At 37.6% G+C, this 16,821-nt stretch overlaps 1 protein-coding gene and 1 long non-coding RNA gene across 2 annotated transcripts in view; one reads left to right on the top strand and one right to left on the bottom strand.

The window, feature by feature from the left end:
- The window catches only part of LOC100650279 (RNA polymerase II elongation factor Ell), a 144,709-nt gene that overhangs the window by 106,286 nt on the left and 21,602 nt on the right, over positions 1–16,821 (bottom strand). The window lies entirely within an intron of this gene.
- On the top strand, positions 5,944–10,059 carry LOC125385209. Its single transcript, XR_007224243.1, has 3 exons — positions 5,944–6,384; positions 6,461–6,640; positions 6,743–10,059. It is a non-coding gene; the product is annotated as an uncharacterized LOC125385209 (long non-coding RNA).

The following is a 16,821-nucleotide window of genomic DNA, read 5'->3' as shown; positions in this document are numbered from 1 at the left end:
AAATATTCTGGAAAGTTTTATAAGGACACAGCTTGTATCAAAATATACGAGATTTTTTCATTGGGTACAGAAGATAAATTTTCATCGTTGTCATTACAGTCTTCGATCATAAATTAAAATTCCGTCGATGTTCTTTATTTAGCGAATATTGTCTTTCGAACGTTTCTATAAATTTTTAATTTATTCGAATTCTTTTTCTGGTTTAATTAAGAAAAAAAAATTAGGCAGCCACGAGAGGCTATTTTTATGTTGCGGTTAGTGTTGCATCATATCGAAATCATATGGTGTAAGCATCTTACGATTAATAAAGTAGTGTTAATAATCTGTTTTAGAATGAATAGATCGTCACGAACGTAAGTATTGTTCGACAAAAATTTCCATAAGAAATTTATAAGAAAAAAAAAAAAGAAAAACATTCTTGAAAATTAATAGAACATACGATTTTTACAATTGGAATAATAAACAAGTTAATCGCGAAACATATTTGTCAAGGAAACATATGTATCTACAAACAAGTTAACAAGTGAGAGGACATTTGAATACAGTTTTCTTCTATGACGAATGAATTTCGAAGCTGGTTACACGAACTTGCTAAGAGGATAATTAACACGTCCACGTATCCTGCGAGGTGTTGCACAAGGTCTCGAATTCACAAGACCACCGTTTCCAGAAAAGGTGTGATATTTTCGCGCGGTTGATCATAGGTCGAAGACCGTCTAAGTCGAGTCATTTTTCGCCCACAACTCACCGATGAGTCACTCGAGACGTAATAATGCACTTCATTCCTCTGACCTACGCAATTTATCGCCGACTCGCGATAGAATTTCAAAATAACAGATCCTGCCACTCTGATCCATCTGTTTCCCCGTATTTTCTACTTGTTATCCTATTTTCGCCATAACATACGGATTTTATCGTAATTACCACGCCAGTTGCCACGATATCGTTACACAGTACCCATCACGTCTTCGATAAATAACGTAAAGAGAGAAATAATCGATCCACTGACTTGCTCTAACTACAATGATTTAAGTAATGCATGCAATTCACGCGATAATCGACGTGGGACGTTTATTAAATAGCGGAGACTTTGTTCGACGTAGCGATGCAACAAAGAGCAAACAACCAGATGAAAAGAATAAAACGAGACAAATCGCCACCGATAGAAAACACAGCTGCCCTGGAAACACGTTCGCCCGTACGATCCTAAAAATGCATCCTCGCTTATATCTGATACTCTACGTATCCATTTTCTTTCTTTTTTCATTCTTATTGTTTATATCGTGTTCGATATAATAATTCCTCTTGCAGTTGGTGAATTAACAAAATTTACGTCCCGTACAACTTTTCACGTGCAACTTCTTCTCCACGGTATGATGTACATGTACAGTACAGATGTATGATGCAAAGACATAGTTGGCGAATGTTTGCAGAAGACAAGGATAAAGCTATTCCGATATAGAATATTTTAATATTACGTGTGATGATCTTGAAGTTAAAAATGGGGTAGGAAAAAAGTGTACGTCTCGTTCCAAAGCGAAGGAAAACGAAAATTCTGATAACACAGAATCGATCAACGACATACTACGTTTTGAAACTCTGTAAAATCGATCGGCGTACGAATGAAAAATGGAATGATAGACGAAAACCTATTACCGCGTTCTATGATGTAGTTTTTAAACGTTGGTAAAAAGGTTGTCCGGGGAACAGCATTCGCGAACGTTGTTGCTGGCGAATACGGGCCTCTAGATTACAAGAAATACAGAAGGAAAGAAAGAGCGCACGATAAACCACAATATTAATTCACCAGATAAACGCAATCAGCAAATAAACACGACCAGATACTCGCCAGCCGCTGTATGTATTTGCCTTGGAGCAGATAGAGAGAGTACGGAAAACTTGAATCGAGTCGAGTTCACCCTCTTCTCTTTGACCATTGCGTTCCACGCTTATTATCTGACAGGAGTTTATAATAAAAATAACGTTATTAACGCCGGTGGAACGCGAACTCGTTGCGGTCGGCGCGGCATTTTTCGTTCAAGTATTTTAATTCAAAAGTTCCGTCGTGAAATATTTCGTACTTTGCGCGGTTGCTGGAATGTTCAACTTCGTTGAGGGAACAATCATCGTCCAGTGTTCTCCCGATGCTCTCCCCTTTGCGGAAAAAAACTTATCGAGGAACAAGTGTCAAGTGTTTTATGCAATTTATCGCTCGTCGAATGTTCGTCTCGATTTTCTCGATTATTCGAAAGATGCGATCTCACGATCTTCAATGGAACAATTTGTTTAGATATACAGATGGCATAGGATAATTTTGTCGCTTCGTGAATCCCGCGAAGCACTTTATACGAGCGCTATCATAGGCCATAACATTCAGGATATCAGGATATCACCCTCCTGTCTACGAGCGACAAACAATTTGATGGGAGTGACGAGGGTCGCCGAATAATACTATTTAAGGTGACGGTGAAACGGATAGCGTAATATAAGAAGTGAAAAAAAGAGGGAAAAATCGTAGACCTATTTTTGTACATCTCGGGTCTCTCCAAAACAGCAACATTTTTATATCCAAATAATAAACGATAAGAAATTAACGAGAAAGACGGGTCTTGTTTTATTCTTTCAAAAATATCAGGCTCGTACTTCGATCGTGGTTAGAAGCGTTATTGAGAAAAGTATCTGACAATTTCTTCGAAGAAAAGAGAGTTCCGTGCGCCGAGTTAAAGTTACTAAACGTAATTTACTTGGTTACAGTTATTAAATTTAATTAACCATGTTATCGAGTTCAACAATTCTCAATGAACTCAAGGGCGCAGCTTTTCAGCTGCAAACCCTATACGACCAGCGTACGAGTCTCAATCCGTTCTAAGTTTCCAAGTAGAGTGGTTCAGCCGAGCCACAGATGTCCACTCAAACGGAGAGGAATTTCATTAGACGCAATCGTTAACGCCGGTAACATTACGAAATAGGACATAACGGACGCCTTATGTGAAATTACCATCGCGATATCGGGCATTTTGCACGGGGACTACAGTTATTCGACCAGTGTTGCGCAACGAATCACCGCCACCCATGTTCCCACCGAATCGGGTGGCAGCGTGTGCGGCCACGAACCAATATTTCCTAGTTCCATGAACGAAACGGTTCTCGGGTGTTCATTTTCATTTACATATGTGATTCCCCGTTTTAAATATGTAATTCTACTCTGGGAACTCGCACAGTACGAGCAAGTGTTCGTGACGTCCTTTATTCCTTATGCAAACCACGCCTAACCCTTTCCCCTAATTTCAGCTCAACTTTCCAGACACTCGACTGACTGTCTGTCTGTCTGTCTGTCTATCTCTGCCTCTGTCTCTCTCTGTTTTTCATCAAGCTGCAAGCGGTGTATCATTGCTATCGGTATTAGACATATTGCGCTATTCAAAATACGATTCGTCTTATTTCCTGCGTTGTCCGCGACAAATACACGTAAGTAGGTACGCGTGTCAACCTATTATGCGCCAAGAGAACAGAAATCGAGAACCGCGTAGTGTGGTGTGACGCGCGATTATACCCGGCCAACTGGAACGGCACTTTCGTCGCTCGGCTCGGGTTAAACTATCGTGACGGATGCGCGGCTTGGAAGATTCTGTCGCGTTCAATAGAACGTGGAGAACTTGTCTGAGCGGTTTCTATTGTTCGCTTGTTCTCCCGTTCAACGCACTGGGGAACATTCTTTTCCATTCTCTGCCAAATTCCCCCGTAAGTTGGTCCAACTCTTAATTGAACGCAGTTTCAACGCCTAAAGGCACTAATTGGCAACGTAATGCCGAGAATGTGGCTGAAACTCAAAAGGCTTGGCGAGAAACAGATAGAAAGATAAATTCGAATGTAAATATCAATGGAGAGATAAGAGCGGTGATTTAGAGAAAAGTGAAATTTTGATAGAATCGTTTGATAAAGAAAATTGTTTGATAAACGAGGTTCGTTGGTGCATTTAATGGATGAAAATTAGCGATTGTACCGAATTGTTAGAATTCCATTCAAATGGTACGTCGAAGAATGTTTTCGATTTAGTGAGAGTTAATTTAGCGAGAATATTGTATGAAACCCCTGTTTAATTCATAAAAATATGAATTTGCATAAAATAACGAGTAGAGCTGTCTAATTGCTCAACATGTATAATTATCTAATAAATACTTGTACTATTACGATTTAAAAGTAACATTGCGACAAACACGAAGAACAAACTTCGGGATTAGATGATACTACGTACGAACGTTTATATAAAATGCAGACAAGTTTCGATCTGAAGTAGAGAAATTGGATTCGATCGAGCAAATGTTGAAAATTCAAGCGGTTCTCGATTAATTCGATTTGAAGTCGACCCGATGGATTTGCGTAACTGGCTAACTAGCGTCGCGTCGGTTGAGTCAGGTCCGCGGAGAGACAGCGTCGATTACGCTCGAGGTTCGATCAAACCGCGAAAGTTGAAATGGCTGACGGTTCGGTTACTCGTGTTTCTGCGGACAATTTCTTCTGTAACGACTCGATGATTTTTATTGCGAAAGCTGCCGCACGTTTCTCGAACGTATTGCCTTACGTTTGCAATTCTCTTGCTATTTTGTATCGTTATTTCTTCAGCGAGAAATTATGGAGTTATTTACTGCGAGTATATAATAAATGAATAAATGTAATATGCGTGGTAATGCGACAACCAGCGAGCATAATGTTCTCATAATTCGCGTGAAATATGTAGCAGTCGTTTTTAAATTACATACCTACTATTATCGCAAGTGTATAAATGAGAAAGATTTCGGTCCGATTATTAGGAGTACTCGTAATTATTTATATTTTCCTCGCTGTATATGTAACGACGTATATGTATAGATGTAATATGCGTAATACATATTAGGTTGTCCGAAAGGTTTCTTTCGTTTCATAATAATAAATGAACAAGGATTTGTTTTATATTATTTTATTGGCTTAGGTATGATCCATTTCGTTATATCTTTATTATTATGTTCGCGTATAATTCAATAAACTAAGATAAAACAGAAAACATTGTGCGTCTATTATTTCCTTATAAAACGAGAGAAACTTTCCGGACAATCTAACACAACATGGTACAAAATTTTAATGTATAAAACGTGTTTAGCGAAGAAGTTGATCATTCGTATATTCTCAGAAAATAGTATTGACATTTCATATCGAATAAGAAAGCTTAATTAATTTTACCACGCGTTATCAATTGAGTTGATATAATTCTATTTTTATACGCGTTGTCTTAGTATTGGAAGATGTTAAAAATCGCGTGGAAATAGATTATGTTCCTAGACGCGGTAAACTTCCTCAAAATCCTATTGGAGAAGAAATCGTTTTGAGTATGGAAAGGAGCCAAGTACCGAGATATTTGGAGCAACTTGGGTAGCTCTGTTCGATTATTCGAATTGTTGAAACAAATTCTATTCGTTCGAATAGTTCGTTCATACAGACAAATCGTATAAATTTAAGTCACGGCGCTCGGGCAATCGATTCGAATATCGTAACGAAAAATTCGCTTTATATTTACAAGCAGATAGACTTGACTCCGATTCTTTGTTTCAAGCAATAATAATTACAAATCGAATGAGCTCGAATTTGATATTTCCTTATTCAAAACCTAGTTCTCTCCACGTATCAAACTTCCTATTACCTGAAATCACGCGAACATCTGAACACGCGCTCCAGAAAATTTGCTTATCAACGAAATATGCGAGCGCAGAGGCTGAAATTGAAAACGTTCAAATCCATGAATACGTGCGTGTACGTACTTGCACATTTGCCATAATCGCGAACGCCGTTCTCCCGTGTACAGAGAGAACACGTACCGAAGAAAAATAGCGATAATATCGCGGCACGCAGGAGTAAACAGGATCGTGCAATCTGGCGTTATCTTTCAGATTTACCGATGCTGCGACAGCGTGACCGTTTTCTGTAGCCAGGACGTTGCTTGTTAACGGCGGTTTGAACGCGTTGGTGGAACGAGGATGACGCGTGGAGACGACGGCAGAGTGCCTAGGAGCGCATTATCGATTCGTGAAAGGAGACTCGCGCCGGTTACTGCGGTTTCCACACGGCGGCAGCGGCGGCGGCAGCGGCGGCGACAACGACGACGCCGTGACGCGACGACGGTACAACGAGGACGAGGATGGCGACGACGACGTTAACGCCGACGCCAGACCAGTCACTGACAGACATCGAACAGCAGCCCGTTAGCCGAGTATTTTGATAACCTCATGCCACCGGCCACCGGAACCCTGTTTCCAGTTGATGGAGAATTGACACTGTTTGCACACCACCCACGGGTTTATTTGTTTAACCAGTGATATTTGTAGGGGCAATGGAAATTCATTGAATTCGTAGGTAGTTATGTTCGGTTCTTCTATGTAGATAGATTCGTAGATTGGATTAATCCGGCTAATGCGCCATTTCTGATCAGGTTGGAGTTAGGTCATGGAACAACGAGCAGGCAAAATAAAATTTGTTTCTAAGGACAACGACTACGATTGCAAAGAGATATAAGGCGATTCGAATATTGCCTCTGTCCAGGTATAAGAAATATTCCGAGAAACGATGGTTTATTATGTAAATGGCAGAATGGTTTCATGGCTTCAAAAAGGTACTTAGTATGTACTTACTATGTACTTAGTATGTAGAATGGTACTTAGAATGGTACTTAGTATTGTAAACATACTTCAATTGCTTCACCTTCAAAATCTAGAAACTTTATACCTAAGTCCAGACGGAAGAAAAAATACATAATAAGAAGCAAAGTATCGGAGAGATCTTTGCAACGCTCTTTCATAACTACAATTTAAACGATAAAATTTAATTATGTAAATTGAGAAGAGACTGGCTTGAAATGAAACGTTACGTATGGTACGATTAGAGTACTTGTTTTACGTAAAAATTAATTTAAGCTATGGGATCAAAAAAGAAATACTACTAATGTCAGAACTATTTCGCATTTTTCTAAGAATTCGAATATTTGTCAAAATAATTGAGAAATCAATTTCAGATTGTCATTTTTACCTGTTTGACGGAAAAATTAATTTTAATACTAAAGTATTCGAAGGAGATATCATGCCCAGGCGAGTATGCATGTTCGTGTATCTGGTGAATATAGAATTGAACGGCGGTTTCCTAGAAAAACTTCTTTATCTGCTCATAGACATGGAATAGGAGCGGGGAATAAACATCGAATTTAATTACGATCGGTACCAGATATCTTTGTTTCGCCCTTTTACAACTTTTGTATATACATGTATATATTCGGCTACGGAAATGGCAATTCACGATTACGATACGACAAGAAACAAGTGAAATCAGCGATTAGATTTAGCGTACGAAGATAAGAGAAGCAAGTTGGCGATCATTTACGCTCGAAGATAAAGCAACTGTGAATTCCCGCAACAAAAGCTCTTTGAGGATCACATATTTCAGGCTACAACTCCACGAGATACGATTAATACTACTTGCAATATGATTTTTCTAACACATTTCTTGATAGCGAGGTACGCGTACATGTTACGACGATGTAATTATTCGGGTAACGTTACCGATACGATTGTCAGATTTTTCGTACATATCGATGAAATAACTGTAAAAGTTAACGAAAGAATGGACAGCGCGTTGAGACATTGTATATAATATAATAGTTATTATTATTTAAAACAACGTTACTTCTGGCGAAAAAGTGCAGCATTATTATATGCAGTTGCAAGAACTTGTTAGTTGTTTTTCAAAAGTGGCGAACGTATTAAAAATCGCCAATGTAATATAACAGAAGAAGCAATAATTTGATCGAGCAAATCTTCGAGAAATATTATTAACGGATAGAAGAAAAGAATGCTACGTTATTTATAGCAAATAATCGTCTATGTGCAGCCAAACAATTACATCACGTATTATTTTTAAACTTCTTTAACATGATATAATGACATAAGAAGCAAAGTACATAACATAATACCATATCCGTCAAAACGACCAATAATTTTTCATCGATATCCTCGGCTATTCAACGATGTTTACCATAAATTATCGAGCTGTGTCTCGGTTATCTCTTGATACAAATGATTATTGTATAAATATAAAAAAAATTATTCGACAATCCATAACTTCAAATCTATTTCGATATTTCGAGATTGTATTATTTACCAGTGATTTATCGTGTACCACTGATTTTGACAATTGGAAAAATATAGTTACGTAACTAAATAATAAAGAATATGGCGTTACAATAGAATAAACAATCTATACAAGTAGTTTTATATCCGCGAAATATAGATGCGCTCAGATATAAATATATTATGCGAGTATAAGTGTGACCTATCCGTCTTTATTTCCATACTTGTGGAAAAATAGGATCTTTGGTTAAAGTGAATGTTTTCCCATGAACAGTGACACGTACTAGTTACAATTTTCTGTCTCTCGTGAGGAAACAATTAACCTGTTCGCATTCAATTTTACGCTTATCGCGAGAGTATCTGCGGAATAATTAATCCACGTCATTCTACCTCGTTGAATTTAGCTAAGATACGCGATAAATGAATGGAACAAAAAGCACAGTTTCCATCGAAACGAGATTAAACTCACACCAAAACCTACGATATTTACGTACGAAGAAATCGATTCTAATTACGTATATATTCCATGTATTCAAACAAGCATGATCAAATCTCAACCGTATTTAATTCTTTTTATTCAAATTCGCTGCATGGAACTCCATCGTTATGCAGAAATTTCTTCAATATTAAAATTTCTTTAAATTGAATAATTTTCATTTTTATTATTATTATTATTATTATTTTTCAATCTGTACAAAGGAATATCTTTCATCGTTGTACCAATCTGGACAGTAGCAGCTACTTTGCCGTTTGTATTAATTATCAAAATAAATTGTCAAATAAATTATCGAATAAACCTTACAAATTAATCGCCAAGTAACTTATAAAGCAACGCCAGATGCAAATACGAACAAAAATCGACATAATTTTCAAGTATTTCGCGCGGTTATCGTAAAATTTAACGCTTTATTCGCAGTTATATGGAACGATTGAAAATTTATCAAGAGCAGGAGAGAAGATAATTTTCACGTAATGAAAATTTATGGTAAATAGGAGAGAAGGACGATCGTAAAAGCACGATGGTTTTCTAAAGCGTGTGGGCGAAAGACCAGAAACGTCACCTCGCAATGGACACCTTGTAATTCGTCTGATCGTGTCACAAAGTTTCATAATCCCCGCATCGTATTTAACATTTTAACGATTTAGCCAGCTGTGTGCATAATACACTGGCGATCGGTATCTATACCTGGACCTGAGAGCGGTTCGAGAGAACAAAGTGAAAGGTACGCCGCAAATTAGATACAGCAGCGAAGGGGGTGCGGGGGTATATCGAAGGGGGGACACAAGCACTTGACTCGTTTGAGGAACTTATTCGCCTGGAATCTATCCTCGTTTCGTCTTATCCCCAATAATTCCAAGTAGTTTCATTAAATGCGTAAACAGGAGAAACCCGGTTGATCCGTCGCTTAATATCTTGGACGTTACAAGTTCTTCGTTTGTAGATTTATTGCACTTGGCAAATTTTTGCTTAAAAGTTTCGATATTTTACAACGTCCCATATTTTATGGCGATTAGGAGCCATAAAATTATATATTAGGTGCCATATATTAGGATATTCTGGAAGCGAATACCCAATTTGGGAAAAGCACCACTTTCTTATAATTATTCTTTGCATTTCCAGGTGTTTCTCTGTTTCATACGTACGCATGGTTAAAGAGCCGTGAACACTCTTTGTTGGTAAAGCTTGTCGCGACAAATGCGCGTTAAATTGATACGCAAAGTGTTGACAAGTGATTATTTAAGAATATTTACAAACTGTCTTAATAGTTACATTAGAAATACAATTGGTTCCGATAGGAGTTAAAAAACGTTGCGTTATCGATATACTGATTTTGGTTATCGTCTCGTTATCTATTCTCATGCCGTGATAGATCAACACCGATCGTTAATTACACAGCTGATCAGGCAAATATATATCTTTATTATCGCGTGATATAATATTTTTCTTTTTTTTTTTTTTTCTGAGGTTGATAGAAGAAGTTGTAAGCACTATTTAATGGAATTGTGTTTAATCATTAGCGATATCCGAGAAACGATTCCTTTATTTTGTTCTTCGTATTACAATTAATTTTTTCTTTTATCTCAAACGTACATATCCTATCTTGTTTTATTTTTTATTACACTACTCCGAGACTACTTGTCACAAGAAAAATTCTTCCACCATTACAAGAAAATATCATAAATTTCCCGTATCTACTATAATATTACACGTGATTTACAAGAGATAATATTTGCATCAATGCACACACTGATAAACCATTTATGGGCACTTTCTGCCATTTTATCTCTTCGATCATCCTACTATCAACGTTCATTCTCTCTACGAGCTTACTCACAATTAATCAATCCCCTGAAACTTGTTTCTAAGTTTCTGTGTATCAAACAACGAACCAATAATCAACGTTAGTTGATGGCGAATCACGACTTTCCAACAAAAGCTAGTAATTAACCTTAAATGGGCAAGTACACGAATTCCGACAATATCTCGCTCAATTTGCCATGAATTTGCGAGAACGTTTGCATTGATGAGATAACAAAGGCGGGAAAGCTAGCGGCAGGCATCGAAATTCCTGAAATTCCAATAATTTTCAACGACTATCTAACCGAATCTAATTTCTAAACAATGGAATTCAAGGAGGTTCCTGTTGAATCGAAATTCCTGTTTCACGATCGCGATTTTCCGCGACGATGAAACGTCTCTGTGATGTCGAATAAATTAGACTCTCTTTGACACCGTTATATCTGCGATATTCCGTACGAGTGACACGGAGTGACCGGTGTTTTAGATCGAGTTAACGGACGCTGAAACGGATTTCCTTCGGAGATAACGACGAAATTGAAACTGTGTTAATAGGATGTTGCAAAATTTATCGGCAATTTCTTCTCGCGGCTTCGTTGCAACGAAATTCGTCTCGAGGAGCAGTTTTCAACTTGAACGCGCGTTCGTAGCAAATTTTCCATCGATCTGATAGACGATATTTTCAGCTGCGCTCAAGTATAGGTAAAAGCTAACATCTAATGATAATGTACGTTCCGATAAAGGGGAAAAAAAAAAAGAAAAAAGAGAAAGGAAGAACTATACAGGAGAGTTAACTTTCTCTAGTGGAATTTATATATCTTTATAAAAAAAAAGGGACGAATCTTTATCTTTTTTTAATACCACGCAAGTGTGGATAGAAATAGAAACTGATTTAATCGATTCAAACATTAGATTATTAAACTACGAACTATCATCTTAAGAGGCTTAGATCAAAACTTTTAACGAGTGAAGTTTATTACTCCATAAACCTAAGGTAGACTATAAGTAATATAGATAAGCGTAAACGTTAACGTAGATTACTATACCAGGCATAGAATGTAGGTTCCCTGCATTCTTGTATCCTATTTCAATGGAAATATGAAATACAGTTCTGCTCGCCTGAAAGGCTTGAAATTTCAAAATATTCTTAATTAATATATCAACTGAACCTAAATTTCAACCTATTACACATTCTAAACGTTTCCAATGGCTGAGGTTCCAAAATGTTGAAGTGTATATAGTATAGACAAAGTGTAAAGTATAGACGGTAGACTGGGTCGAAGGCAAACCATAGACAATAGACAGGCGATCATGGCTTCGGGGTTTCCAGTTATAGCACATTCAGGTAACACTGCTAGCGTGCGGATTAGGACCAACTCAAATTATATTCCTACTTATTATTACACTTCTGTATTAAAATATATTTTCTACTTTACAATTTATCCACGCGTTCCTCTGTTTATACATCTAATAATCTCAACACAAAATATTCTTAACACACGCAACAAGCAGCTTAACGATTGCATCCACTGTACAATCTACTTATTCCAACGTGTACCATATAAATATTCCGAGTCTCTTAAATTCCTTTGAAAGCAAAACTCACAAAATATAAATCTTATAATTTCCAAAATATCTTTCACCAACGACCCATTTTAACGATCGCGTCCAATACTCGTATACGTAGAACACTCGAAAGTGTCTCTCTTACTATCTGAAAGAAAACTCGCGAGATAAAATTCTTCCAGAAGCTAAACCAATGCAGGCAACGAGAAACATCGTTCAACAATAGCCGATTCGTAGCTTTTCTTTTTCGTTTTCGTTCGTGGTAACGATTCGATATATATATATATATATATATATATATATATATATATACATATATATATATATATATATATGTATGTATGTATATATACACACGAAGGGCGACCTATGATCTTCGACCCAACACGCTATTCTTCGTGAAATGGCAGCAAATAACAATGCGCGTCTGCAAAGTGCATCAATGATAGGCACATTTCTTCTTCGAATGGACTGGGTTGTTGCTCGCGTAGCTTCCGTTATTCCGTGTAAAATCCAACCTTATGGCGTGTCTCTTGCGCGATTTATGGCCCGGTTCGTAAATCCTACGTCGGAATTCCCGGATAATCCCGGGCTCTTCCAGAAACCGACGTTGTCCCCAAAAGACAACAGAAGATTATTACCGACTACCGCTGTCAAGGACAATGCGATTCTTGTCGTGACAATCTATTAATTGCTGTAATCGAGTAAGCAATTCTCTCAATAGAGAGCTTCTTGGTATTATTCTTAGATATGCACTTGAGAAACAGTTACGTGTTTAATTTATTCCTCTATCTTTTTGGAAATGGATTGATCCATAATATTTCGATGCGTAGTTAGCGGCACGCACTGCCTTTGTCCCAAGGATTTACCATATTTTAAATAATAAACGTTGTTAGAAACAATTAAAAGAATCATTGTAAAGAATCATTGATAGTACCATTTTACCAACGAAAGATCTATAAGCTTAATGGATTGACACGTTATTATTTGAGATGTATTTTGTTCTAATTAATTGTGATTAATTGAATCGATGACTTGACAAGGATCGAGTACAATCGTAATGAAATCGAAGTGGAGGGGAAAACGATCCCCTTCAATTGTTACGAGCAGTGTATTATATGTAAGATATTCTTAGGATTGTTTCTTAGAGTTGAAATAGATTCGTCACTATCGCAATTCGTTCGTCTTAGTCATTTCTTTCCTGCAATTTCATTTCAATTATATTTCGTCGACGATTTAGCTTCGAAAGGTTATCCTATTCTTTCACGATAGCATGTAATCTATCGATCAGTGATCGTTAATACCTGCTAGTATTTAAAGTAATAAATGCCACGTAGAATATTCTCTAGATGACATTTTCAGTTAATAACGCGTCTATAATGCTCTGTCGCTTCGTTCTCTCGCAATCCCCTAACCTGCTTCGATTGTCTCTAGACGAATTTAGGGAGCAGCCGTCTCCAAGCTTTCCAGACAAAATATATGTCGGAGATGGAGAGACACCGGAGCCTTCCGTCGAAAACCGCTAAACCCCTAATATTGTAGTTCGGATTCCGCCATAGCCGTAGTTAAACAATCACCGTCCTTCAGCCCAATTGTAATTGCCTGCAATCTATGAGAATGAGTTTGGGTTCGAGGTGACAACCAGTCACCGAACGTAGCCGCGGTCAAGGGACGAACATTTTCTAACAAAGTCATGGAAAAGTCTATAGCCCTCCATAAAAAGAAATAGTTGTAACAGCACTCGACAATAAGCACACTAATGGTTTCTGTCTCATGGCTCGCCATAAGCAGACCCTATTTTATGGGTAGGTCAATTGCCGGTTGTCGAGACATATTCAAAACATAATCGAGACATATTCATATTCATATACAAAACATCTGCAGCCAGCCTAATGACCCGTCATAAACCCTAAACCTTGATTAACGAAAATAGGCAAACAGTCTTTTCCGTGAAGGACACTTCCAAAGACTGATCAATTAACAACAATGGCAATTTCCCTCACTCTCCGAACGAGGACTTGTCTCCACGAATATAAAAGACCTGGTGCCGCTAGAGAGTAGGGCAGTTTTTCCTAAACCGCGTCACCGAAAGAGCTTCGAGTACGATTTCATCTAAGGTATCATTTCGATAGAGTGCTTACTTCGCGTGCTAACTTTTGTGACTATTGTGATTCGCATCGCGAGTACCTAACCGCCGCAGTTTATTTGTCAAGTCTCACATCTCCATACTTGTGTTAATAAACTCTGGATCACACCTCGACAATGGCTACTACTGGTGAAGATTCGTCGCCTGCCCACACCTCCAATCCTACTGACTCTCCGACATATTGGAAGATACACAGTGTAAGTAACAGTGGTCAGAGACCTTGAATGGTCCAAAGATTTCCAATAAGCTACAAATTATAGAAAGGTACAAGAAGCTCTCTAAAAGAAAAATATTTCTGGTTACAGAAAGTAAGTAATAAGTTATAAGAAATAATTCTAAGGTTAGTGGTAAAAAGATTGTAAAAATCCGGAAACAAGTATCTAGTCTGTTGGCACGAATCTAATTCAGCTAATGTGTTTCGTTTATACGTTAAAGATATCTTGAACCCCTGAATTCTCAAAAACTCGAATTACATAATAGATATACTTAAACGAGTTATTAATTAAATAAACGATAAGCGCGTCTGTTTTCCGTAAAATCTGTTCTTAAATTTCATAGTGTACTATGCCTCGTTTGCAGAACATGTTCCCATGTTTCTATTATTAATACGTAGATTTTACGTATTTAAATATATCGTGCATAGGTGCTGTACACATATATACAATTATGCTTTCCACCATGTGAAAGTCAACAATTTAACTTTTCTAGCAGTTTTTGCCTGATTCGACTAATTACAGACATCTCGAAGCGATTAAGAATGTTTCGAAATGAAAGACTGGCCGAAATTATATTCGGAAAAGAACTTTCCAACGTAATTATACGGAAAGAACGATTTCAAGATACTTTGGAGAGACGATTCGGTGGATGAAAGAATTTTTTGAATGGATTCTCAAGATTATCGAATCGACCATCGCCGTGACACATCGTATAAATCACCAAGAGAGCGAGAAAGAGAGAGAGAGAGAGAGAGAGAACTTTCATCGATGGCGAAAAAATGCTAAGTGAGCGGTCAGAGACGGTGCATTAAAGTCAACGACATAAACCGTGACTTTCCATCGGTGGTCCAACGGCCTTAACGCGTAAATCATCTCAAAGAAATTTCTTCGAGCATGTCCGACCTGTTTTCATCGAAAGCCGGAAGCGCGGATCGACCCAGGGGCTTGCACGCGTGCCTTCGTGTTCCGCGTCCGATTACGAGAAACAATCCGCGTGGGGCAAGAAATTCATCTTATCGATATATCAAAGAAAAATATCGTTCTATCCGATGCACGAAAAATTGTAACAGAGATCGCGTCGATCGAAAGTTTCTCCGTAAATATCTCACCCTCTCTCTGTTCTCGTTTAATCGCCTAATTTCTCCGTCTACGCGCCATGCGCCGATTTTACACGTAATCCCCTCCCAGGAATTTCGAAGAATATTCCGCGAACTATATTTCCGCGACTGTGCTGCAGTTAATTGCACAAACCGAGAATCGACTGTTTTTATTAATATAATATAATAATAATAATGACATTGTTGTTGTTATTATTCTTACGATATACTCGTAGATAGTAACAATTATTGGCTTTAGAGAGACGTAGAGAGAAATTGGCTAGAGATTTTGGGATTTGTTGGCAGCAACGTATTTTCGAGACGATATAGCAATTTACGTCTGGGCCTACAGCTCGGTAAGGTTACAGATTCGTTAAAGCTAAACCAAGCGAAGCTCAGCCTGTGCAAGCTGCGCCACGCTAAATTACCACGATTTTTAGCATCGGTCTTTTGTTCGTATCTGCTTTCGTTTGCTACACGAAGCTACGGTACGAGAAAACTCCTTGAGGGCTTGCTGCTTTACGACGCGCATGACCTGCTGCTTTATGACGCGCATGGTCTGCCGGAGTAATTAGATTCGCCGTGTTTAACTTATTGTAAATAGTAGAAACAAGAAACAGATGTGAAATTTTCTAGGTTCTGTAAAATTTTGTACGGCTTCAGAATCTCAGCAAGATGCTTCAGCGAATGTTTGGAAAGTCGATAGCCGGTAAATCGAAGTTGCGTGTTATTAGGTATCGATGTGACAATTTGAGGCGAAGGATTCGTCATACAACTAACAAATGGCAAATTGAAGGATCTGATCATAAAGTGAAAAAGGCAGCGATGCTTTTTGGCGAATGTGAAGGACTTAGACCAGAAGCATGAGCGTGAAAAGCGATTAAGAGAAATTTCTAACACAGTTGCACTTATCTTTCAACAAGAGACGTATTTTCAACAGAGTATTTCTGAGAAATACAAAGTTTCTTATTTTATTTTTTCGCCTGGTTCAAAATTCAATATTTAATTTCACTGTGAAAATTGAAGTAACAATAACAAATATATCTACGATATAGATAGATATAGAAGATATAGAAGTAGGGATAGATAATCGCTAAATATAGAAATTACACGATTACAGTTTCGCGATTAATACAAATGAAGCGTATCATAGAATCGAAAGAGTAGCAAATAAAAATATAGAAGAAAATAACGCATTTTACGTAGCAACTGCAATAAAGCGCTCTATTAATAAATACCCGACGTACTACGTATATTAATCTTTTTATCCGTAACACGAAGTAATTAGAAATTTATTGAAACGATAACGCCAACTATCATTCTACAAAATAGGCGAGCTACGTCTAACTTA

The sequence above is a fragment of the Bombus terrestris genome, chromosome 6 (genome assembly GCF_910591885.1).
Source record: "Bombus terrestris chromosome 6, iyBomTerr1.2, whole genome shotgun sequence".
Lineage (NCBI taxonomy): Eukaryota > Metazoa > Arthropoda > Insecta > Hymenoptera > Apidae > Bombus > Bombus terrestris.
This window is presented reverse-complemented; position numbering and strand designations above follow the sequence as displayed.